We start from the raw sequence: 24,876 nt of genomic DNA, 5'->3' as shown, positions 1-24,876 counted from the left end.
TACGTGCTGGCTTGCCAGGCCTAACGCACAACCTTCAGCGAAGGAATGCCCATTCACGCATGTCGACACACAGAAGACGCTTTGAGAATCGAACGTGCAACGTCTAACTGTGAGGCGACAACGCTACCGCAGCACCACCACCACCGCAGTCTAAGTGAATTAGAGTAATATTGAAAATTTGTCCCTGATTTGGGGCTTTTAACTCCCCATTATTTACAGTTTTGTCCAGAACTCTTGAACAAAGAAGTTGAGAGGTATGTTCTAGGACTTCTGGCTGAGCTCTTGCTCTACTGCTGGCTCTGCCATATCCAGTCTACCATAAATAGTCCTCTCCTAAAAAGTCCTGTAGCTCTTTACTTTTTCTAAAACTAAATTCCTCATCACTTCCTCAGTTATATCACCTTAGGTGATCCCTTCTTTAATTATGTGAAAAATATCTCAATTGATGTCACTATTATCTTTTTGATCAATAATATTTTCCTGATGTCTGTGCATATGTTTTATATTAATTGCACATTGTACACTTCAATATATATTTCGTATACTTGCCGTTGTAGGTATAGGTTTGTATTTCAAGCTGTTGTATGTATATGTTTTATTTGGAACTTTTCTCCCTTGGTCTCAACTGAAAAGGGGTTACTTTGTGCAGCCAGTGAGACCATCCTGGTAAACAAATGCCAAATGTATGCACGTGTGTGTGTGTGTGTGTGTGTGTGTATGTATGTATGTATATATATCTATATCTATATATATATATATATATATATGTGTGTATGTACATGTTCTGTTCTTCTTTCGGTTTTTCCCGGTTAGGGGTCACCACAGCGGAACTCCGGTCTGCTAATGATTGGCAGTAGATTTTTACGGTGCCACCTCGATGCCCAACCTTCAACGAAGGCACACTCATTCAGGCATGTCTTTCGAACGCCACTCGACCGTGGGGAGGACATGCAGACTCCACACAGAAGGCCCTGCATGTACATGTATATAATGTGTGTGTGTATATATATATATATATATATATATATATATATGCGTGTGTGTGTGTTAAATTGTTTGAAGGTATAGTTTGTTCAGCAAATGTGTGCATATGACAACCATAGACAATGTCAGTTAAGCAGAGAGCACTTCCCTGATCTCCACTAAAAATGGGAATCAGATCCAGTTAACAAAATATATAAATTTATAAAGTTTATGTAAATATGCAGTTTGGTGTACTTTGCAGGTTGTGAAAAATATAACACAAAATAATTTGATTAAAAGGAGAGTTATGGTGCATACTTATCATTCTTGTGGGAGTCTGAGAAATTAGGCCGCTGCTCATCTAGTATTATGTAACTTGCACAAAATATTTTTTAAAATATCAGGTGAGCCAAGAACCTGGATGAGTGTGGGCACATCTCTTAGCCACTTAAAGACAAGACAGGTCAACAGTTTAACATTGTAATACACTGAAAATGTGCAACTAGAAAATTGACAGAACGAGAGTTTGTGTATTTACCGTACACCTATCATCTATTCAGATTTTCCCTGCGGTGTATCAACAGTTGTAACAGTAGCCCTGACTGTTTTTGCGACATAATTTCAAATCAACAAATGAAAGGACATGAGTCTTAATACATATGAAATCGACGGTTGAAAGCTACCAGGAGTGCGTGCTTAAGTGGGGCTGCCAGCACCGTCAGTCTGTAATGTCTCTTTAAGATAGAGAGCACCGTTTGTTTACCTGATAGTGTCATTACTCTGGTCTACCATGCTGGCTGCAGGGATCCTTCTTTGATTGGTTGCGCTCTCAACAATTGTGGCTGTCACCTTGCAACCTAAAACTGTTTGATTTCCCAAGCCCCATTCTCACATCCTTGAATGACCAAAACGGCTAGTTTCCGAGTTAGTGTATATGTGTCTTTTAAACAAGTAAAACGGCCGTTATTAAGAGAAGACGGCGTAGCGGGCATGTGACGTCAGAGTTGGGGGCTGCCCTGGTGACGTCAGGAGTGCAGGGAGCGTACTGTCTGCAGCAGGAGCAGTTTCGGTAATCCTTAGACAAGCAGACGTGTAGTGCAGGAGATCTCAGCAAGCTGCAGCAATAGCATTTGACGCGTCCCTTCCACGGTATCCTGCAGGGGCAGCTCCGTGCAGCCCTGCAGCGAAGCCGTAAAAAGTATTTATTTATTTACTGTGTGCATTTTTAATCCAGCGCATCCGTAGTCTTCTTAGCATTGCAAGGTAAGAAATTTCCTAGCCCAGTAACACCGCTTAAATAACAGTTTCCCAGTTGCATTTAATTTACCTGTCTGAATAAAAATAACTCCCGACACAAACTGATCAAGTTATGATAATGTATGTACCGCTACAGTTAATTTGGTATAGCAGCTGAATATGTCAGGGTAGGTAACCGGTCAGTGAAGTGGATCAAAGGCTGCCCGTTACAGCTGACTGAGGGTCAATGTTTTTATTGTTAAAAGAGCATGCAGCTTACCAACGATGATGACAGTTGGTTTATGTTAGGTTTTAATTAGAAAAGTGGCAGTGCGGTAAAGCTTGTTGCAGGATGAGCAGCAAGCCACGTCATATTTGAGCTGGAGTCCCACTGCTGCTTCCACAGCATCTCAACCACTGCATGGCTGAAATTTAAGTTTATTGACATTACTGACACGACAAAAGAAATTCCTTTTTTTCTGGAATATTGAAGTCCTCAGTGTCTAGAAGAACTTAAATGCAACAGTCTGCAGAGCAAAAAGGCACGTTTCTATTAATAGCAAAGTTACAGTTAGCAGGCCTGCTGATGTCGGTTGACGTGCTGATTTTAAAACTGGGTTCTGAGCAAACGGAAAAAGATATAGGCTTATTCCTCAGTAGCACACCTGTTATTAAGATTACCTTTTACAGCATGCTCTTAACGTTGCTTATCAATACATGGTTTTGTTGTGTGTTTGATAAATGCATAATATTTAATTCATGACTGTGTTCATCTTTCAACGTCACATCTCTTAGTTACTTTTGTGCAGCTGTCATGTAAACACGCATTTCTTCTCATCCAGTGCTTTACGTGTCACGTATTGACATCAAATCCACGCACTTTGGTTTAACAGCTGTAATAAAAAATGCAAACATCAGTAGAGACAGCAACAATGAAATAATTCCTCACTGCTCAGAAGCACCTTTGCAATTTTTTCTGAATTATGAGAGGATGGGGAGAACTCCCAGAACCATCTTTATAGAAAGTACCTAGATGTTATCAGAGGTGTAGGAAGCTGTTGAAGGCAAGGGGAACTGAGTGATCTAAAAGAGCAATTTTTTTAAATATATTTACTACCATGGGGTGGAGGGCAAGAGGGACACTTTGTGATTTGAAAATGGCAGTTTTTTTAAAGCTGTTTGCTACAATGACAGGAGCATCAATTGTGATGCAAGCCAAGTTTCATTAGCAATGATTGCAAAGAAATTTCTTAAAAAAATACAAATTAAGCCAACTGGTGTTGATCATGTTGGTGTGTGTCACAAATGTAGTAACATTACTGTTAAATCAAGCATACCCTTCTGAGCTGTGCACTTATAAGCCCTACAAGAAGGGGTAACAAAGGAATTAGCGGACAGCAGGAATGAAATAATTTGACTGCTCTGTGGTGTTTAGTTGATGTGATATTTGATCTGCATAGAGAAAACAATTGCAATAGCTTTGCAAACAGGGACTTGATGGATCTAGTTCTGACCATAGTTTATATGTGCAGCTGGAAATACGCCAAGCTCTAGTACTGCTATAGCTTCTGTATTTCCAGCTTAACAATAAAGTTTACATTGGGCTGTCAGAAGTATGATCAAAATTAGACAAACTCAAAGTCCTGCCTATCTTACTGTTTACTTGGCATGTAACAATAGCTCGGGAGAATAAATACTGTTTCTGAGTTTGGAAGAGAGTGCACATCTAATTCTCCTTTATGAGTTTTTTGTTCAGTTACACTCCATTTCCAGTGTAAGAAGAAGTAAAATGCGAACTTGGATACAAATGTGTAAAAACAAACAAGTCAGCCACCATATATTGAGATAATGTGCTGACAGAACTACAAAACTATTGGTAAGATAGCACCATATCACAGAAATTAGAAATTTAAGAATACTATATCTGTATATCAACTATAAGAACTGCAAGGCAAGTATTCCATTTACTATGTCAGGTTGGATCATACAGTTGACATTACAGACTACAGGACAGCATATTACATAATTTCAGGAAGTTCATCAAAACTGATGCCCACTTTTACACAGATTTCACAGCACTAAGTATAAGCAGTGATTAGATTTATAGATTAAGTACTAGGCTAACTGCCCTTATGGGGCATTTAAGCCTAGCCAATTACCCCATGTGAGAATCAAACCCTGCACCTTGGTAAACACTTTAACCATTCTGCCATCCTCCAGTACAGTAAATATAGTAGCATTTTGATTGCAATGTGACACATTATTGATAAAGCTTTCAAAAATGTGCTACTGATTCTGCATACACCCTTTCCATGCCATGCACCCTAACCAAATCTTATTAAACGACAGTCAAGTTGTGGTAGTTACACACCACACAGAAGACATTCTAGGGTATACCAGTCAATAAATAAATAAATAAGTGGTCTTTGTGCAGTTAGTTGACTTACAGTACTCTTGTTAGGATCAAAACACTTCACTAACAATTCAGAATAGCTCTGTATGTTAATTTGTATGACTTGCTGCATAATATAATTATTCAATGGTTCCAGGAAGTGAATGTGTGTGTGTATGCGCACATACACACATTTTATATATATATATATATATATATAGTACTTGCATATTATCGCAACCAGATTTTTCCCACTCGCATAATTCTTAATGTTTCTGACAGAAAAGGTTTATTAACCTGGAAAGGGGTGTGTACACAAGTCAGTTTTACTGTGTCACACAGGTTAGGAGGCAGGGAGAGGAATAAGTGCCATAGTTTTTTACACCTGCCTGGCATGTCTCACTTTTGCGGTGAACTCCGCAGTGCCCTACTGCATCACAAATCCTGCCTTGCTGATTGCAAGCGCAGCAAAGGTAATTTAATGCATAATACACCTTCTGACTGTTCACGGCCAGTAGTCATCTGAAGTAAAGGTGCTTGCTACAAGTACTCAGTAGGATCATAGGATCATAGGTTAGTACTAAGCTAACTGCCCTTGCGAGACATTTTAAGCCTAGCCATTTATCCCTTGTGAGACTCAAACCCTGCACCTTGTGTTTGTGAGGCAAACACCTTAACCATTAGGCCACCCTCCCAACCCCCTAGTAAGGGGATATTGATTCCTCAGGGGCTACTGCTTTTCTCCAGTGCCTTACTCCTGTGACCGGGGAGTTGAACTTTATCCCGCTTCCCACGCACACACACTTTGGTAAATGTGAAGTTGTTTACTCACAGCACCCAGTTACAGTACTGCCAACAGATGTTGCAAATCTTCAGTGATTCACACACAAATGTAACAAAAGTAAGAATCAGACATTACAGTCTGTACATGTAATGACATTTAAAGTGTCAGGAATTCCAACATTGACGAGCAGCAGTCCTGTTTAGATGTCGGGAAAGGATGCACCACGGGAACGGGAAATCTATCGTTCTGCCTGTTCACATGTGAAAAACAATCGGCAAGAACAGTAGTTAAGACTTTAACAAACCCCACTTAGGTTTCCACACATCTTCTCTGAGAAACATTAGGAAGTATGCGAGTGTGAAAAATCTGGTTGCGATAATATGCAAGTACTCTATATATATATATATATATATATATATATATATATATATATATATATATATATATATATATATATATAAAATACACATGTACACTTGTTAGGACTGAACTAAAACATGTTACTTTACAATTTCCCAAAAAGAGGAGTCTTCATTCATATCTCTGCACAAACGTCTGCAGAATTTCTGTACAACTTAACTGGTATTTACTGTCTTTGTGGATGTGCAGAAGCATTAGGGGATTGTACCTCTTCTCTGTTATAGTAGTGCTCGAGTATGTTTTTATTCTGCATTGTGTAGAAAATGTTCTTTCCCTAGTTGCTGTACTCATTGGGACAAGGAGTTAAATTTGATGGAGTTTTACTGTCTCTTTCTATAGCATTTGCTGTTGGCAGTCCTTGTCCACTGAGGCATCAGTTATAGTGATACTTTACAGTACAGTCCTCACCTCTGAGAATACCTGTTGTATAAGTCCTGGGAGCACCTGCAGCTGTGTATTTAGGGTGTCATTGTTTATCTTTTCCTCCGTACAGTCCCACAACTTGAGGTGGGATTGCAAATGAAGTGCCATTTGCTGCTTGAAGCAACATACTCTACCTTGAAGACAGCAAGGTGTAGGTTTCCTGGTCAGACTGATGGCTAAGTTCAAAAGGACATGCATTAATACACTCATAGTCCATTTGGCGGTACCAGTCTTTAATAGACTTATCATGGTGGTGAGGTGCAGTACCATCCTGTAACCTGCTGGGACTTGGTGTTGTCTTGGAAGCTTAGGCTCTTTAATAATTGGCTGTTGCTGGGCTCTCCTTGATGCTGTCATATACTTTATCAAAATCATCACGCTTCCTTTGTAAGTAACATTGAGGCTGATATAGCAGTTATTGTAGTTTGTGCTGTAAGTGATTTTGCTTGTAAGATACTTGCTACTTGTTCCAATACACTGAATATGTCATATGAAACTCTAAGTCCAAAGTATGTCATAAACATAGTCATCATTGTTAACAATCCTCTGACTTTACTTTGTATATCACAAGTCTTGTCATGCTGAAGGTGTCATACTATCTGTTATAGTTGCCTAAAATACCCTTAATGCTCTTTGCTCTTGCTGTCCATCTTGTTGGACAAAGTAAATGCAGTCCTGCCATGTTATATGGGCCATCATCTCCTGATGCCATGCTTTCAAAATGAACTATTCTCTGAGGTGATGCATGAATGAGTACAGTGGCATCTTGAACAAAAGAGAGGGCTTCTTCAATTGGAATGCTAGTTTTAGCACAGTTTTGCAATGCCAAGTCTAAACAGTGATTGGTACACTGGTCATTTAGGGCAAGTGGATTGTCTTTTCTAATTCTGTAGCAGTAACAGAAATGCACCCACTCATGTTGGCAGCTCCATCATATGCCTGTCCTCTTATATTTTGCAGTGCAAGTTACACCTTACTAAATGTCTTTAAATGAAGTTGTGATTGAGTCTGCATCTGTCTTTTCAATCTTATACATCCCAATAAAATCTTCATGTATAGTAAACTGCAGTAGTGACACCCATTGGGCACATACAGTCATCTGCTCACGTTGACTTATGTCCCGAGAATCATCTGCTATTATGGAATATAATTTAGATTTGCATCATATTTCTTGCAACACATTTCGTAGAAGCTGATGAGCCATGATCTCCATGATTTCATTCACAAGATCCAAACTCTGATATGTTCACTCCTGCAACCACTTCAGAAGCTCTGCTACATCTTCTGCCCTTGTCAGCTTCATCTGTCTCAAGTTGCTTTCTTGTTCTTCTTTTCCACAAATTGCTAGTCCTTGTCTAACCAAAAATGTTATTGATGTCACCTGCTTTCAGAACAGCATGTTGCTAGCTGAGTTGAGTAGCACTGTTCATTCTAGTGTTTTTGAGAGCACTATACTTCTCAACAGCTTCACGAGGGAACAGTGTCTATTGATGTTTAGTAAATTTCTCAGTTGCTTTTTTCCAGTCACTGAATCCAGTCATACAGAATTTAGGCTCACTACAGTGACAAGATATGAGGAGTTTCCTTATTATTGCACCATGGTAATAACAATATACACAACCTTTGGACTGCCAGTAGGTTAACAAACTGAAAGATGAAAACCACTGTGGTTGACAACTTCTTCATTCAGTTTTTGAGCTGCATGTTTCTCTTACATTGGCTGATTGGAAGATTTTATCAATATTGTTGCAACAAACTGAATTGCTTAACAGGGAGCAGGAAGAATTAGTAGTTGTGCATGTTGATTCAAATGGAATCACTGGTATTTTCTCAACTGCAGACATATGACAGTCCTGTAGAGTAGGACTGCTTTTGAGAAACAGAACTCTACCTGCAGTTTCTTTGTCACATTTTTGTCCAGAGGTAAAGACATTTCTTCTTGATATTCTCTATCTTCTATGGTGTGAGGCACTTCTGGAAAGTGACTGTAGGTACCACCTGTGATGGGAGCATTGAAGTGTGTACTTGGAGTACAGGTGCAGCAAGAGTATTTTCAGCGCTGCTGTGGTAGGCAAAATCTAAAGTCATCTTTTGGAGACTATCACTTTACTACGCGAGGCAGGAGTGTTTACTTCAATGTTTTCAGAAGTTGTTTCACATCCAGAATCTCTCACTACTGTGATATTCTGTTGACATGCAGTGCTACTGGAGGGGCCTGGGTCTGTGATGTTTTCTGAGCTATCACAAGTAGGAAGAAATGCTTTTTGGGTCATCTTAGAACCAATCCAGTCATTTAGTTTTATAGGGATATTTGCAGCAGTGTCTGCCAGTTTATTTTTGGCATGCTTGCTCTTTCTTTCAGATGTTGGCATATTAGTTTTCAGGGAGTCTGTGTTAATTCATTGAAGGTTTCAATTCAGTGAACCTTTTTTCATTGAACCCTAACCATTGAATGTTCATTTCAGCGAACATTCTCATTGAACAAAAATGTAACCAGGGAAACTAAGCACGTGGCCAAAACAACATCAGGACAGACAATACTCTGTGTAAAACCCACTAAAGTGGGGGGCTTCTCCCACCACACCCCACAATGTGGGGGCTACACCCCCCAATTATATATAGCAAATCTGTGATCACACTACAGTGGGGAAAAGGGCAAATTTGTGCTGCTGGCCAACTGCTTCTTTTCTCTATGCAATTTTTTCGCTGATATGAACATTCTTTGAAGTAAACATTTGATGATTAGGGTTCGATGAAAGTTTAGTTGAAGTGAACCGTCGATGAATTAATATAGACCTGTTTTCAGGTGACTCTTGATCTGCTCTTTAGTGCATTGGTCAGCATCAGTGAATAGTGTCATCCAAAGTCAGTGTCATGTAGCCTTATACTACTCTGTGATGACACGTGCAGTACAATAGAGCAAAACTATCCTTTTTTGAGGGACGTTTTGTTACTTGCACAAAAAATATATTAAATGAATATGTTTTCCACTAACTAAGCCTATTCTGTATCCTCCCAGTATCTTTTAGATATCCATCAAATATTTATCATTAATTAATATTGAACAGGTCACCATTTACTTAGTATTTGTCCATCTGTCCAGCCACAACCCCTTTTTATCAATTTTGCACATGGGATTGGGATGTCACTTCAGTAGTAACAATCATCTAGAGCCAAGGCTTATACATCAGGGTGGCTAGCTAGCCCTGCCACAGTAGTTCTTCCAAACCACACACCCACATTCACACTCATACCTGTGGTCAGTTTGGAGGATCTAATCCACTTACTGTATGTCTGACTAAGACTAGAGTAATATTTAGAAACTGTCCTTGATTTTTGGAATTTGTCTGTCATTATTTTTGACTTTGCTCCTGAGTCATGAGCAAAAAATTGTGAGGATGCTGATGTAGCACATATTCTAAGTGAATTACAAGAGAAATATTTAGCAGCTGTCCTTAATTTTGGTCCTTTTTTCATTATTTTTGGCTTTGCCCATGATGATTCACAAGCAAAAAGAGGAAAAAAACTAAAAGTTGAGAGCTGGTGCTCAGACTAGATACTGTACTGTAAGGCTTGTTTTTTATAGGATTGTAGGAAGTTACTAAGGCTACTGGTCCTGAGGCTGTCACAAACCTAGCCAAGAATTTAGCCCATGTTCTGACAAGTCAGCAACCAATGCCAGGGGATTCTTTTTCACAGAAGGAGGAGTCTGTGGGGCACAAATCTGTCCCGCCAACAAGTCCTATTGATGTCACAAACCAGGTTGAGATCACACATGTGGGTTGCTCGAGTGGAGCTTGACTTGCGGATATGTAGCAGTCCCATCAAGGCAGGATCTGAGATTGTTTTATATGCACATACAGAGGTCACCTCTGAATAGTCTGTATGAGACTGAGGCTGTAGGGTAGATGTCTGAAGCCCTGGATTTTCTTGGTGAGGAACCTCTGTGGTCGCTCCAGCTGCTGCATGTGCTGTGTGAGGTACATGCCAAAAGGAGGAGTTGTACTCGGTAATGGGTCTTATAAGAGAAGACTACAGAGATGTTATGACCTCCTTGTCCCTGGATGAGATACCCTTCCTAATGAGCTGGGCCACGTAGAAAGCTTTCCATACAACAGAGGCAATATGGTGGTCAAAAGTCAGGTTGCTATCAACCTGGGTGCCCATGTCCCTCATGACCGATGGCTGGCTTAAGACCTTGTTATTAATGTGATAATTTGTGGGGACGTCACCCTCCTGAAAGGGGATGACGATGCATTTTTTGGCATTCAGTTTGAGGATGTGTTTCTGGCATCAGTATTTTGTTTGGGTAAGACCCTCTTGGAGGGTGTCCACATCACTAGGGGAATTGATATCTGCATCCAGCTTGCAGTCATCTGCAGTCTTGGTCAGTCTTAATCCACTGGTTTTAGCCTCCACCTCAGAAAAGTATATTCCAAATAACAGAGGGCCCAAGACCGAACCCTGGGGTACGCCGCTTATTACAGTTCTACTGCTTGAGATGGCTTCCCCTATTTTGACTAGGTGGGTTCTATCAGTGACCCCCAAAACAACTATATGACCAAGGTAAAACAAAAAAACGACCAGCCAGTAAACTGTACACACTGTTTATGCAAATACTGTTTTAGCACAGTGGGAGAGACTGTGTGTCGTTTCCAATAATGTTTTTGTTTTGAACACATTCATCTGAAGATTTGTGGATAAGAGGGGAATGGGAATCAACTTGAGAAGTTAATTAATTTACATAACAGTACATGCTTTCTGAAATGTTACTAGTAAGTTAATTAATTTACATAACAGTACATGCTTTCTGAAATGTTACTAGTAAGTTAATTAATTTACATAACAGTACATGCTTTCTGAAATGTTACTAGTAAGTTAATTAATTTACATAACAGTACATGCTTTCTGAAATGTTACTAGTAAGTTAATTAATTTACATAACAGTACATGCTTTCTGAAATGTTACTAGTAATGTTTCTAAGACAACTTTAGAGTATTTAATATAATAATATTTAGATATAAAACTGAAAACAAAAATGACTTCAGTGAGATCATTAACACTCGCCATAGGAAAAGATGTTCTAGAAATCCTGTCCTACATTGGAATAGTCTTCATCCACCATATATATTGTTAGGGGGCAGGCTATGAGAATTTCTCATTTAAATAATTGGGATGATAGGTTTCTAGCAGAGATTAATGTTATGAGGAATGAATTACTAGCAAGAGGTTACAGTATTAAAGAAATAGAACAAGGATTAAAAGATATAATGATTCTTAGAACTGATAGAGCTGCCCCATACTTTGCCAACATACAACAGTTTACACATAGGAGGATAATGTAGTCGTAAAAGCACCCATTATAAAATTATCATACTCCAGCAATACTGAATCTGTATGTGAAGTCATTAGGAAGAATTGGCATGTTTTAACAGAAGATAAACAGATTAATAGTGTGATAGGTACATGTCCTACATTTACCTTTAAGAAGAAAAAGTAATTGAAGAGATTATTATGTTACAATGATAATAAGAACTATTCATTTACTAGGCCTGGAACATTTCCATGTAAGAAATGTAATTTTGTTATTTGATAGACAGTGACATTAATTTTATACATCCGATCACTCGTAAGACATACACATTAAATATTGCTGCAACTTGTAAATCAGGAAATTAGGTCTAATTAGCACAGTGTGAGTTATGTAATAATGTTTTTGTGGGTAAAAACAAATCATACATTGATGGAAGGAATGAGATAACGTATGAGAGACATAAGATAATATTAATGATTCTTTAGCTAAGCATGTTATAGTACAAGATCATGTATTTAAGTTTAAAGTTATAGAAGAAATAAGAAATAATGGTAGGTGGGTAATGTCTGTAATGAGACAGAGAACAGAGAGTTATTCTGGATACTGCACTTGCAGGTAGACAAGGAAGGGAGCTTAAATGATTGTCTCTTTAAAATCTAAATTAAGGAAAAGAAGACCTCATTTATCTCATTCTTGAAAGTTGTCATGTGATTTTATTCTTTTACATTATTGGCCTGGATTTGATTTGAAATGGTATATAAAAAGTCTTTGCATAGTAAATTTATATGGTCTGAAGAAGTAGAATTTTCTAAGGAAGTGCTTACCACTGTGTATAATTTTGTTTTCTATTAAAGTTTTATTGCCTTGTCGCCAAACACAGCACTTTTTGTTTTATTATGTTACAATGAACAAAGTGGTTAAGTCCACCACCAGATGGCAATTATTTATTTGTTCATTTATGTATTCAGTTTGGTAACCATGTAGAAAGAACACTCATCCAAATGAAGTCTCAAGCTGGAAAAATAAAAATGACAGTAGACAAGCAGGTTAACAAGAAATGTTATGAACACAAACAAAATGCTGTATAAAGATAGAAATGAATCAGTAACACTAATAAATCTTCATTACCTTTGAGTAAAGATGACAAAACCACAGTAGAGTGCCACTGCTTTTTCCATGTGAGTGACGGTACCAAACAAAACCACTAGTAGGCATTACTAATAATCCAACATGTTGAATGAGCATTAGGCAGTAGAGTCTGTATACCATTAAGAAGAGTACAAAAAATATATATAGTACTAGGTGGTGGTAACTATTCAGAAGCGAAGTAACCAAGTACAGAGGCAGTAGCTCTCTGCTGTTCATCTGCAAAATATGGAACATTCTCACAATGTGGAAGAAATGGGCAAAATGTGGAACACTTATGACTTCAGCTAAGAAGCTTGGGGATGATTAGAATGTGTTACTTTAATTATTGAAAGTTCATTTGAGGAATGGATATGATTTAGTGTTATTAACTATGAATATCTTAAAACAAATCTTAACACTGAATGCACCTTTTGAAATATGAAACATGGACTTTTTAAGATTCAAACTGAGGAATTTTCGTCATAATGAGATACACTGGAGACGTATGACAGAGACAAATCCTGACAATTTTAAAATGTCAACCATCCAAAGGAGCTGTAATCCACTACTTATTACACATGTTGGTCCTTTAGGGAAGTGTGAAGAGCTGACAAAGTCAACATTGAGTGCCATCTGAATTTCCCAAGGACTAAGACAAGCATAGGTGTTGTTTCCATACTAAGCAGAACACACACAACTACTGGTTACTAGTAGATGTTGCCCTCAAAACTAAGCCAATAGGACTGTAGATGGATTACAGTGCTTTAGCACAAAGCAGGAAGAGAACAAGAACTGCACGCTGTCCCTAATTCACACAGTCTTCACTTTAAATCATTGCATGCTGCTGTTTCCTCTATGTTCTCATGATTTGTTAGTAATACGGTCAAGCAGCAAGTTGAATAATCATGGCTGATGAACAAAAAGTAATTTGATATTTTAATGGTAATGACACATTGAAAGTGATTAAAAAATTTATGTCACAACCTAGCTGTTCTACAGACACTTGAGTAATATCAGTGAAAAGAGGTAACACACTACCTGCTAGCAGCTTTTTGGAAGCTGCACTGACCATCTCTTTGCAATACACAAAATAAACTAGGCTGGAGCTTTTGATAAAAGTAAAGAGCTAAAATAAATAATAATAAATAAAGTAATTAGATAATGCATTTTTAAGTATAGCTGATATTATATTACTACACTTCTGCACAATGTCTAACAAACAAGGCAACAGACAGTATAGATGGGACACAAAATTACTGACTCTGATCATGGGGAATAATCTATTAGTAAGATAGTGATACCATCTGTCAACAACAAAACACTGTATATTAAAATATACATTTGTTGACATACTTAGCATTAATGCAATTCTGACATTTTTGCCTCATTAATAAACATTTGAGGTCCTGCTGTTGTCCCATGTCCCTCGACTCCTTAATTCTTTGAATAATTATGTACTATTCTGAATGTCCCTTGCCCTCTGATCTATAAAATTATTAAACAGTCACGTAAGTGGCTGAAGAGAGCATGGTAACACTCTATGTTGCAGTGTATCTTTACGTCAATTACTTATTTTATCAGCAAACAATGAATGTTTATTAGAAATATATGAAAAGAGCAGAATGACAGTGAGTTGCATAGGATTCAGTTGCTATCTTGTCTCACTTCAGAGTATAACTGGACATTGGGGTTCAGAGTTTGAAGCGGGGGTTATTTTGTTTAAAAAAAACTGTTAATCAGTTTCAAACGAGCTTAATTCTACATAGTGTACATCAAAATAGCCAATATCCTATGTTAGAGAAGTAGCTAGCTATTTTGTGTCCGGGGCCACCCCCCTGTGTTGGCATCCACCCAACTTAAAAAAATAAGACCCCTCCCCTCAGTCTAAAGGAGAAAATGTATTTTCACCTTTTAAACTGTACCATCGAGTTTATCCCACATAGGGAGTGCTGCAGTGCTTCTGTTAGGAAAAACAAAAGAAAATTGTCTCTTAACAATTTAAACTATAGCAAACTTGTTAAATTGTACAAATCACTTGCTACAGTTTATGCCATGTATTGAGAAGCAGAACACTTTTGTTAAAAAAAAAAAAAAAAAAAACTAAATAAAAAAAGAGGAGAATGGTCTTTTCTCACTATAAACTGTAGCAACTTGCAATCAGTTGCTGCACTCACTGAGAGCTGCAGTGCTTCTGTTTAGAAGCAAAAAAAAAAAAGAAAGTTTATTTGCAACATTGTAGAAATCATTTGCTATAGTTTAGGGCGTGCTCTGAGAGGTGCAGCACTGCTGTTCACAAGAAGAAAAAAAGAGAAACAAATTGCCTTTTCTCATTATAAACTGTAGCAAACTGGCTACAGTTAATACCATGCACCAGTGCGTAGTATTAAATGGCTACAGTTAATACCACACACCGAGAGTTGCCATGCTTTTGTTCAGAAGCAACAAAAAGAAACAAGTGGTATTTTTCTCATTCTAAACTATAGCAAACAACTTGCTATAATGTAGCAGTCAGTTGCTGCAGTTTATACTACACACTGAGTTGCAGCACTTTGTTTTAGAAGCAAAAAAAAAGAAAAAAAATTATGTTATTTGCAACATTGCAGAAATCAGTTGCTATAGATTAAGGCATGCACTGAAAAGTGCAGTGCTTCTGTTTATAAGTGCAAGGAAAAAATCTTTAGAATATATGAGGTGAGAAACATACATACATCTCTGCATTGGTATTGCACATAGACTTGTGGTACGTTATAGCAGGTGAGCAGAGCCCCTGCTAAGAAATAGACATATTTAATTGTTTGTTTTTGACTTTACTGGGGTTATACTTTCATGTATATGTAATATATATATATATATATATATATATATATATATATATATATATATATATATATATATATATATATATATATATATATATATATATATATATATATATATATATATATATATATAAAGAACTGGTCCCTGGCATAGCCCAGTCCAGGATTAAAAAGAAACAATATCATTCAGTAAAAAAAGAAAAAAAAAAGACCGTTTTTCCTTTTTAAAGTCAAACTACATCTCCTACAGTTTACACTAAAGCCCTTGTTTGTTTGTGTCTTGCGGCTTTTCCCGGTTAGGGGTCGCCACAGCGGAACTCCGGTCCGCTAATACTAACAAATTTGGTAATACACAAATAAATAACAAAGGTCTGCTGTTTAGCACAAGCAAGTTACCTGCAGTTAAAATATTGACTGAAATAAAGAAAGCAGGCAGCACAGTGGAAATTTCCAAGCAAGTTTTAGACTAGGAAATGTTTCTCTCTGTAGTGTCCATCTTCCTCCTCAGCAGCCGTAAGAAGTTATTTTGTCCTCCAGATGAGATCAATGAAAGCAAAGAGTGCAATACTTAATTTTTATAAGGAAGTAATGACACCCCTCTTCCCTTGTACAGAACCAGTTTGGCTGGATTTTTTAAACAAAAAAGTACACTATATTTACCACTAACCCCTTCACTAGCATTCTAGCAATATCTATTAATTTTACAGCCTGACATGAATTAGGTTCATAGGTTCATACTAGGCTATCTGCCCTAGGGCATTTATAAGCCTAGCCAGAGTGTGTTTGGCTTTCGCCACCCATTTTAAATTAATTTTGCTATGCCCTTTTTTGAGGTTAGTATACTGTGCCTTTGACTAACAGTGACACAGAAGTGATACTCGGGGTAAACCTACGATCTCCCATCCACTCATCAAGATTCCTCTTGAAGTGAGTCAATGAGAGACTCTGCCTAACCTGGACTGGGATTTTATTCCAGAGTGAAGGAAGCCTCTGGGTTATGAATCTGTTCCTCCAGCATGTCCTATTTATTTCAGTGCTGAGGTTCAGGTCTCTCGAGCGCATAGCTTGATGGGATTTGGATTTTCTGAGGTGCAGCATGTCCATTAATTCCGGGTTGGACATGGCTTTATATGTCAGGCACAGATCGCCTCTGAGCAGGCGGTATGCCACTGAGTAGAGCTGGAGTTTCTTTAACTGGGCAGCATATGGCATCTGTTTGAGCCATTTGATCCTCTTGATGAGGTACTTTTGGGGTCTTTCCAGTTGCTGCAGGTGTCTGGTAAGGTACAACCCAAAAGGGGCATTGTACTCAATTATGGGCCTGATGAGGGATGAGTAAAGAGGCACGATGACCTCCCCTGATCTAGATGTGAATCCCTTCATGATTAGGTGGGCTATATAAAATGTTTTTCTAACCACTTTGGCCACGTGGTTGTCAAATGAGAGATTGCTATCAACTTGGGTCCCCAGGTCCCTAATTACTTCTTCTGTACTTAATGGATTACCACCTATGTGGTAATTTGTGGGTACTTTGTTTTTGCCAAAGGGGATGACTATACACTTTTTGGCGTTTAGCTTGAGGCCATGGCTCTGGCTCCAGTTGTCTGTTTCTATGAGGCCCTTTTGGAGGATGCTTGTGTCGGCTGGAAAGTCGATTATGGCGCCCAGTTTGCAGTCATCTGCGAACTTGGTCAGCCACAGTCCTTCCGTGTTGGCCTGTACCTCCAAGAAATATATACCGAACAAGAGAGGTCCCAGGACTGAGCCACTTGTAACTGATTTGGAGTCTGACATGGCTCCAGCAATTCCAACCATGTGGGTTCTGTCCTTGATCCAGTTTGCAACCCATCTAGTGACATAGGGGTTTATATTTAAGCTGGTGAGCTTATCTATAATGCCCGAGTGGGGTATTGTATCGAAGGCTTTTGAGAGGTCCAGGTAGGCTGTGTGGACCACCTTCCCCTCGTCAATGGCCTTGGTGACTGTTTCAAAGAAATTGACCAGGTTTAAGAGGCAGGATCTGCCCTTAAAGCCGAACTGGGTAGGATCCAGTGTCTGTAGGTCCCCAATATCTTTATTTATGAGGTCCATGATGATCCTTTCCATAGCTTTGCAGACCAAGCTAGTCAGGCTTATGGGGCGATAGTTTCCAGGATCCGTTGAGGCACCACTTTTGTGGAGAGGGACCACTGTTGCTGTACGCCACTCTTTGGGTACATATCCTGTAGTAAGGCTGAGATTGAACAGTAGTTTTATGTTTGGGTTTAGCTCTTCTTGGAGTTCATGTAGGACGCAGCCCGGGATACCGTCTGGTCCCATTGATGCTGTGTTTTTTGCTTTGGAGAGGGCGACTCTTACCTGAGCATCTGAGATGTCAGGGGGGCAGCACTCTGCTGGGATAGATATTTGCCCTTTTGGTGGGGAGTGGGGGGAGAAGTTTGCACTGAACCTGTCAGCTAGGTTGTTGGCAATGTCTGTGGGTTCGGTGTATTTTTTGTCATTTTGGACTAATTCTGAGCATATCTGGGAATTCCCACCCAGGTTCCTAACATAACTAAAGAAAGCCTTGTGATTATCCTTAGTGTCCTGTGCAATTCTTCTCTCAAAGCTGGCCTTAGACAATTTTATGAGTGCCCGTAATTTTTTGCTAATACTGATCAGAGATGCCTTCCCTTTTTGGGATTTTGCTCTATCATGTAGTAGCTTCCTCCTTCTGTTGTATAGTTTGTTTATGGCTGGGGTCCACCAGACAGGACATCTGCCTTTGGAGGATTGGGTCTTGGCTTTATTTGGGATTGCATGATCCATGCATTCCTGAAGGTGTTCATAGAATGCGTTTATAAAGGATTCTGCGGTCTGGGCCGTATTTTCCACAGGCCCGGGGGCTTTGAAGGATTCCACCTGGGTTTTGAGGAGTGTGAAATTTGCTTTAGAGAAGTTTTTTACTGTGGTTTTCTGGGCAGGGGGTGGGGTCAGGATGTGAATATCCAGTGAGATTAGTTTATGGTCTTATCTTACCAGTGAGGGATACACTTCTGGTCTGGAGCATAGAGTCCCCATGTTGGTGAATGATCAGGTCCAGTATGTTTTCCCTTCTTGTGGAAGTGGTAACAAGTTGTTCCATAGCATTTGAGTTTATAAATTCTAGGAACTTTTGGGCTAGGGTGTTGGAGCTAGAGTAATGCTCCCAGTCTATGTTTGGGTAGTTGAAGTCGCCCAATATTATGGTGTTTGGAGAGACCTTCATATTTTCCAGTGTTCTCAGGAAGGCCGAGTGGGGTTCCTGGGTTTGGGAGGGTGGTCTGTAGCAGGCTATAAACTGGAAGGCAGTTTTACCCACTGTTAGTTGCACATGGATAGTCTGTGATGCTTCGTGCTGTGCCACCAACCTGGAGGTATCTCTGACGAATGTTGATACTCCCCCTCCTTTTGTGGTTCGGTCCAAGTTTTGGGGCCGAAAAGCATGGTATGAGGTATAACCTGGTAGTGCTGGGGTGCTCTCGGGAGCCTTGAACCAGGTTTCTGTTATTGCACAGATATCGATGTTCTCCATGCTAAGGAGAGTTTCGAGTGCATGCATCTTGAGGTTTAGACTTCTGGTGTTGAGTAGCATTACTCTTAGTTTCTTATCCCTTGTGATACCTATGGAGGTGGGTTTGTCTTTTGAGCCTTGCCTAAAAAAGGCACTATGGGGGTAGCAAGAGCCTTTGTCAATATCCGAAAGCCCAGGGGTGACAGGTGCAAGCCGTCCCTAGCGAAGCATCGTGGCTTGTCGAGCATGTCATCCCAGGCTGACAGGCATTGGATCCCCTTTGAATGACAATACTTAAGCCAGTTGTTGAAATTGATCATCTTGTCTTCATATTGTGGCATCATTCTTGGTGAGGGTAAAATGCTACTCAAGGTCAGGGTCATACCGGCCTGGGCTACATGCTCAGAGAGCTCTTCTATGTCTCTTTTCATGTAGTCCAGGGAGGTACGTCTCAGGTCATTCACACCAGCATGGACAATGACTGAGTCATATTTGTACTTGCTTTGGAGTGACCTGCGTGCTTGTGTTATGTGGCGGATCCTAGCACCTGACAGGCAGCTCACCGTGACCTTCTCCTTGTTCAGCCTGGTGAGCGGGACGTCAGTGTGCCTGACAATAGAGTCACCTATTACAAGTGTATCAGGTGTGTTCTTTAGCCTTAAGGGCTGTGACTGTTCGGCACACTGGCTTTGTGAGCTATGTGTTACACGTGTTTTGTTTTGGGGTAGCAGTTGCTTGGGTGTCTGCTTTGGAGGTCTCTGCTGCTTAGGCAGATTTTTATTTAGTGCCTCCGAGTATGTTTTTGTGTGTTTATGTGTTTGGTTTGCTGTCGTTGTAGGTCTGTGTGAGACTGGAATTGTAGTGAGTATGGTTTCCTTCTCCTCCTGATTGGTTATGCCAGTGCTGAGTTGAGAGAGCTTAGCCTCCAGTTTGGCTATATGGTTGCATCTCTCACATTCTCATCTTATAGTCCACGGGGGTGGGGTGGTTTCATTCTAAAACTCCAACGATGTGAATTCCCAGGCAGAAACTGCATTGCTTGGCACCAATTAATTTACAGAACAAAAGAAAGGTCCACTGATGGCCCCAGTGTGTGAATTCCATTTAGCATTGTAGTTTCAGCTTGGGAATTCACAAAGGGCAAACCACACATGGATCAATTTAGTTCTATCTTCATTTTAATCACAAGTTGGAGAGGCAGAGTGGGTGAACAAGGCAGACAGTTGTACTGATGCAAAAGTGGTGTGGGGGCACCACCCTTCACCTGTGTTTCCAGTACTCTTGGATATTATATTTAGATTTAATAGAAAACAAATAGAATGTGTACTCATTACAACTTGTATTGACAGGGTCTCCTTAGGGTCAACCCTTTAATACCCAAGACATTGCCATAATCTGTATAGGTTCATAGGTTTCTACTAGGGTAATGAGCACAAGTGCCCTTTTAAGCATAGCCATGCATCCCAAATTTCTGACAAGTTCTGGTACTTTTGATAAGTATTAGCAGGGGCATGGGAATTGAGACATTTACAAGGAGGGGCCTGGGAGATGAACCATTTACAGATGATTTTTATTCATAAGAGACATAGGTGCCAATTCAGGGATGAATTTCCTGTTCCCCATCCAATTGTCCAAGTCATACTTGAATTGGATTAAGAAGGAAGTCTGCTTTACATGCATGGGAAGCTTGTTCCACTGGTGGGGTGGTCTCTGGGATACTTACCTGTCTCTCTAGCAGGTATGGAATGGCTGGCAAACCAACAATAAGTGCATAGTTACTAGGCATCTCTTCCAGAGGAATGCACGACCCCTCCTTCTTTATGCTGCACATTAGTGTCAGCAATTGATCTACATGGTGTGGGATGAGAACCCATAGTTTTCTGCACTAAAGGTACCTGTTGCACCACTGATGCTGAACAATTATGCTACGGATTCCCTGATTGCATGTAATGTATGGTACAAGCAGATTTTGGTTCAGTGTCACACTCTTGAAAACACCAAACTTTATACATGTGTACTGTAACCCATTCCTAAGTAGTCAGGTATTAACTTGCCATTTTTCATTGTAATTTTCTAAGAAATCCTAGTTAGACTATTAGAGCTGTAGTGAAACCAAAACACATTCTTTACAGGAAAATGTTTTATTGCTATTTAACATAATTTTTATTTGAATTGTTGGGTGCTTGTTATGGATAAAATGTCTAGGTTCATAGGTGTTTACTAGGCTAACAACCACAAGGGCCTTTTTAAGCCTAGCTATGCATCCCAAATCTCTGACAAGTTCTGACACCCTTAAGTGTAAGCATGGGCCTGGGAAATTAACCATTTACGGGTTACCTGTTTGCATTAGAGGCATAGGTGCCAAACTAGGGATGAATTTCCAGTTTCTTATCCAGTTGTCCAAGTTGCACTTGAATTAGGTTATGGAAGAACTATGCTTCACATGGATGGGGAGCCTGTTCCATAGACGGGGTAGTCTCAGGGATACATACCTGTCTCTCCAGCAGGTCCTATTTATACCACAGGCAAGGTTTAAGACTTTAGAATGAGTAATTATGGTGTTGTTTGTTTTGTGGATGTGCAGGATGTCCATCAGACTGGGGTCTGACAATGTCCTGTATGCCAGGCACAGATGTCCCCTCAAAAGCCTGTAAAGTCATCGTAGGACATATTACTTACGCCCTGTGTTCTTTTAGTGAGGAACCTCTGTGGACATTCCAGTTGTTGGCTATACCTGGTTAGGTACATACCGAAGGGGGCATTGTACTCAATGATAGTTCTGATGAATGCTGAATACAGTGGAACAATGATTTCCTTGGACTTAGATGCCATACCTTTGTTTATAAGTTGTGCAACATAGAATGATTTCCTCACCACTGTAGACACGTGATGATCAAAGGCTAGATTACTATCTGTGTGTGTCCCTAAGTCCCTGGCTACTGGTTCAACTCTAAGGGGTACGTTGTCAATATGATAGTTACTAGGGATGGATGACTTCCTAAAGGATACTATTATACATATCTTGGCATTTAGTTTTAGTCCATGGCTCTGACACCAGTTGTGTCAGCCCCTCCCGGACAACATTTGAGATTCAATGACCGTTCCTAATTTGCAGTCATCTGCAAATTTACTCAGCCAGAGACCACTGACCTTGGCCTTGACATCTGAGAAGTAAATGCCAAAAAGATGTGGTCCAAGGACTGATCCATGAGGGGCTCCAGTTGTGACTGGCCACTTTGTAGAGGTAGATTCCCCAATTCTAACATCATGGGTCCTGTCTGTGAGCCAGTTGGCTATCCACTGGGTGACATTTGGATTTGTACCTACCCTCTTGAGTTTATCAACAATACCTGAGTGGGGTATTGTGTCAAATGCCTTGGCCAGGTCAAGGTAGGCAGCATGAATGATTTTGCCCTCATCCATTGCTTTGGGGACCTTCTCAAAGAAGTCCACCAGGTTGAGGAGGCATGATCTGCCCTTGACGAAACCAAACTGGGCTGGTTCCAGTGTCTCAAAGTTTACTATATCTCTATTGATCATCTCCATGATAATTCTTTCCATGCCGTTGCATATAAGACTAGTGAGACTTATGGGTCTGTAGTTTCCAGGGTCTGTAGATGGCCCACCTTTGTGCAGAGGGATGACTGTTGCTGATTCTTCATTTATGAGGCATAAAGTCTGTCTGGAGGCTACAGTTAAATAGTAATTCCAGAGGCCCTGATAAGTCATGTTTCATGCTATTTAGAAGGCATCCTGGGATATTGCCTGGGCCCATTGATGCAATGTTCTTGGTCTTAGAGAGATATAACTCCCTAGTGATAGTAAAGGGAGTTATATATGATGATATTTCCTGAGGGAAGGTTGAAGGGGAGAGAGGAGTAAAGTTGGAGATGAATTTATCAGCCAGGAGGTTTGCTATATCTTCTGTCTCAGTATAGGTGACACCATTTGCAGTGAGCTCTCAACACAATTGTGTATTGCCTTTGAGGCTGCAGACATAGCTAAAGAATGCTTTGTGGTTGTCCTTGGTCTGGGAGGCCAAACTTACCTCAAATTTGGCTTTGGCAGACTTTATTTGTCCTCCAAGTTGTTTTAGTTTTATGAGAATGCTTTTATCCTGCTGGGTGCTGCACCTCCTATTTTTTGCCATGATTTTCTTCCTCCTGTTATACATCAGATTGATTTTGTGATTTCCACCAGGGTGGCTTGTTTTTTGAGTTAATTCTGTACTTCTTCCTAGTTGGTACATCTGCCTCTATGCAGCTATTAACATTCTTGTACAGGGTTTCTTTGAACAGTTCTGCATATGCAGAAGTGTTCTCCGGGTTTATAGGAGCTTGAAATGTTGCTTGGTTCTCACTTACCAGCAAGAGGTTAGCCTTAGAATAGTTCCTGAATATTTCTGGTTTAGTTGTGTGTCCAGGTTTTATTTTTACTTCAAAGGAGACCATTTTGTGGTCTGACCTTACCAGGGAAGGCATTACAGTAGGTGGTGTGCAGCACTCTCCCATATTAGTGAGGCCCATATCCAGTATCCAGTATGGTTGTACCAGTGGTTGGTGTATTGACTATCTAGTCCAGGGAGTTTGTGTTTACAAAATCCAGAAATCTCTGTGCATGTACATTTGATGTCGTATAGGATTCCCAGTTAATAGTGGGGTAATTTAAAGTCATCCATGAATATGGCATTGAGTTGGATGGTTTCTACATTGCCTCGGGATGCCCATATCCACCAAGCTGGTAATGGAGACAGAAAAGTTCATATCCATGGCAACAGACCTTTTTTATTGATTAGACTGTTGGAGTGAGAATATCAATCACTGTCAGGAGTATACGGTTTGCAACTATGTAGACAGTGCTTGTCACTGCAAACTGGTTGTCCAGTGTGCAACTGGATATTGGCGAAATTTCAGTTGTGCTTTTACAGGAAAAATGTCACTCAAGGTGTCCGAGTCTGTACAGAGCACTGCCAAACACTTGAGGGTAAACTAATACGTAGACACTGAAAATTTAAGGATGAAATATTTAGGCAGATATTTTGAAGTTGGAACCAAATCAAGCAGTACTTACTGAAAACAAAGAATTAGCTTGTCAAGAATGATGAAAAGAGGGGAGTCGCATGAATGGCTACTGCCTGGCTACTACTAATGCTGGTCTCACCACAGCTTCACTCTATTGGAATGCAATACTCCTTTACTTCTTCTCTCACCAGAAGCAAAATGTTAGCAACAGTCCCAAGAAGAGAAGTAGGCCATAACCTGTTAGTTGGTGATCCACAGGCTTGTCTCAGATGATGCAAGGGTTTGTAGGATTGTAGCCTTTTTCTGGTAGATACCGCAAACAGCAACCAGACCAGTCAGGTACGTTAAGCACAGACACTCACTATCCAAACAGAAAAAGTCAGGAATCAATGCACTCTGCTCCTACTCTCACCAGGATCAGAATATAAGCACAAATTCTAAGCTGTCACCTATAAAGCAGTTATTAAGCTTTCTTGTGATCAGCAGTCTGCAGGAAATAATGTAACTGCACTCCTCCTCTCACCAGGAGAAAACAGAAGCACTAATCCCAAGATGACTACTGAGAGGCAGAATGTGGGCTCTCCAGTAACTGATGGTCTTGCAATAGATGCTTAAAGGTAAGATGATAAAAATGGTTTATCCTAGTGTGCACTAAGCGGTTGGACATGAGAGTGGGTAACTTAAGTTTTAGCTGTCTAAAAAGTTGTTTTAGTGGACAGACACTATTTTTAAAAGACCAAGATAGATTGAAAGGGGGTGGGTACTTTTGTATTCTGGTACGGTGGAATACAGTAGGATGGCCAATAAATTGATATAGTTGAAGGAGAGTGATTTCATAAAATG

The 24,876-nt window shown here is 39.9% G+C and overlaps 1 protein-coding gene across 1 annotated transcript in view; it reads left to right on the top strand.

Moving 5' to 3' along the window:
- Nucleotides 1–2,163: 2,163 nt before the first annotated feature.
- The window catches only part of YPEL2 (yippee like 2), a 955,069-nt gene continuing 932,356 nt past the window's right edge, over nt 2,164–24,876 (top strand). The window contains exon 1 of the mRNA XM_044054271.1: nt 2,164–2,226. The gene's annotated coding sequence lies outside the window, so the exon portion shown is untranslated. The remainder of the gene's footprint in view (nt 2,227–24,876) is intronic.

The sequence above is a fragment of the Protopterus annectens genome, chromosome 13.part0, assembly GCF_019279795.1.
Source record: "Protopterus annectens isolate FY-2018-M chromosome 13.part0, PAN1.0, whole genome shotgun sequence".
NCBI classification, from domain to species: Eukaryota; Metazoa; Chordata; order Ceratodontiformes; family Protopteridae; genus Protopterus; species Protopterus annectens.
The sequence above is the reverse complement of the archived record's forward strand: the minus strand, read 5'-3'. Positions and strand labels throughout refer to the sequence as shown.